The sequence below is a fragment of the Nematolebias whitei genome, chromosome 5 (genome assembly GCF_014905685.2).
Source record: "Nematolebias whitei isolate Nwh7 chromosome 5, NemWhi1, whole genome shotgun sequence".
NCBI lineage: Eukaryota > Metazoa > Chordata > Actinopteri > Cyprinodontiformes > Rivulidae > Nematolebias > Nematolebias whitei.
The window spans coordinates 30,035,951-30,038,595 of NC_056502.1; the positions used below are offsets into that span (position 1 = coordinate 30,035,951).

At 38.2% G+C, this 2,645-nt stretch overlaps 1 protein-coding gene across 1 annotated transcript in view; it reads right to left on the minus strand.

The window, feature by feature from the left end:
* The window catches only part of LOC119410362 (CUB and sushi domain-containing protein 3), a 416,314-nt gene that overhangs the window by 336,999 nt on the left and 76,670 nt on the right, over positions 1-2,645 (minus strand). The gene's annotated exons all lie outside the window — the stretch shown is intronic.

Genomic DNA, 2,645 nt, shown 5'->3' on the forward strand with positions numbered 1-2,645 from the left:
ATATATATAATGACGTTCACTGAAAACTTTCACATTTTATTAAAGTTTAGGAGATAACGCATTCACAGTTTTCACATTACAAATCCCACACATACTGAAGAACTGTCACCTCTGCTCTTTAAAACTACACATAAAGTCAAATCCCCCCCCTTAGATTAATAAATGAGACAAACATCTTTAGAAATCTAATGTTATAAACACTCACCAGGCACACGTTATAGGTTCACTTGTTAATACAAATAGCTAAGCGGCCAATCACATTGCAGCAACTAGTTGCATTTAGACATCTAGACATGGTGAAGATGGCATACTGAAGTTCAAACAGACCTTTAAATTAGTTATTGGTGTCAGACAAGCTGGTCTTAGTATTTCAGAAATGGCTGAACTTGGATTTTAAAATACTAGGGTTTAGAGAGAATGGTCCCCAGAGAAAAAAACATTTATTGAGCTGTGATTGTGTGTACAAATGTGACTTGTTGATGTCAGAGATGAGAGGACAATGGTACACTGGTATAGGATGACAGAGAAAATAGTAATAATAATAGCAATAGTAACTGAAATAACCACTTATTACAACCAAATTCTGCAGAATACATCTCTAAATACACAACAGCCTTGAAGCAGATGGGTCCAGCAGCACAAGCTCACACCGGGTGCCACTTCTGTCCGTTAAGAACAGGAAACTGAGGCTGCGGTTCACACAGGCTCACTAAAATTGGACAAAACCAGATTTGACAAACACATCCTGGTCTGATCAGACTCTTTAAACACTAAAGATGGTTGTGTGTAAAAAATCCCCTTTGGTCAACAGTTGCAGAATTAATCCAACCAGCTCATCCAGAACCAACAGCAATTGTCCAAAGAGACAATTAATTAAAGTTCAGTTTGAACTTCACAAAGTTATCTGAATACCTAACTGTATTGCTGTGATTGGCTGATAACCCCTCCCCCCACTTCAATTCAGTTTCAGAGTGCACATTTTCTTCCAACTTTCTAAACAAGCGTTTGATAAGTTAAAGTATTTTTCTTTCAGATGTTCCCTTCTTCAGGGGTTGCCACAGGGAACTAACTCACACGAAGACCTGGCAATTCTTTTGCCAATTGCTACCACAGCCCTCTGTGTGGAGCAGAGAGCTGACATCTAGGACACCCAGGGGAACAGATGGATGGGTGAAGGCCTTGCTCAAGGGCCCAGAGTGCAGAAAATGAGGATGGAGGCTGGTGTGGGTGTTCCAACTTTTCCACCCACATTTTGATGATGTCCGTTTGGGAGTTGAACCGGTGACCTTCCGATTACAGGCCCACCTTCTCTAGTCTCTGTTCCAGCACTCCCCCATTGATTTAGAACTTAAAGTCATTTAACTTTTTTATATAACTCTTCCTGTGGGGAAAGCACTTGACCTCCTTATGATACGACTGACAAATACTGTTTACATATTAATCATTTTATCCATCATAAAATGGTAAAGCTATCTTAGCCTGAAATATAAATATAAAATGTTTTTTTATTTTTTTATTATTATTATTATTTAGCTTCTGAAGGTCTTTAAGGTTTAGAAAACCTACTTTTTGTTAAAAGTAGACAATGTATACATTTCATGGCAATTTTTAAAAGAAGTTGAGTTTTTATTTTATTTTTTTTTATCTCAGGAAACTCAAATGAAATTTTGGATTATTTTGGAGCTTTGGGAAGAACCCACCCCCACCACTATAGTAGGCCCTCGCTACTTCACGGGTCGACTTTCGCAGACTCGCTCTATCATGGTTTGTGGATGTCCAGTCCATAATATTGTACAACAAAACAAACAAAAAAACTGTACCGGACACATGATTGTCAACTTTAATATTACTCACGTGATTGGGACAGTGCTGGATACAGTACTGTACAGAATAAAAGTAACAAAAAAATAAAATACTTCAGACAAGCACCTCCAGTTTTTAGTTTTCTCACAGTAAGCCTCCACTGTATTCCTGCTCACAACAACCACATTTCCCAGAAACCCCGTTTCCTTCTGCTAAACTAAAGAGAGAGTTTTGATCTGATCTGAGTGGATGCAGAAAAGTTTAACAGAACCCAATGAATCGGACCAGAACCAGAGCAGAACCAGACTTCCAGACCCATCGGTGAATCTTGAGAGCTGGTAGACCGCCCACGTGGACCTCCGAACAGATGCACGCGGCCGAAGGCCCGGTGGTCCACCTGTAGCTCACGGAACCTTTTTTATATCTTTCAACTAGCCAACAAGGCTCTCTGAGCAGGGACACGCTGATAAGGAAAATTTAGTAGCTGCATATAAGTATGTTGTTAAAATTAGTAGGTTTAAGTTTAGAACATAGATTGTGGGCTTCGTTGCTGCAGGGTACGTCTGTAGAAACGGAACCAAGTCGGACTGGAAATGAACCGAGCTGGTGCTGTTCTTCAGTGGCCGGTAAATTAAATGTAGTAGCTACGTACAGTACTATAAGTATGTTGTTAAAATGACGTTTAAGAGTTTAAAACATTGCAAGAGTGTGGGAAGGGTTTCTAAAGCATAAGTGTCTATACATGTATACATATATATATATATATACATGTATACATATATATATATATATATATATATATATATATATATATATATATATATGTATATATATATATATAT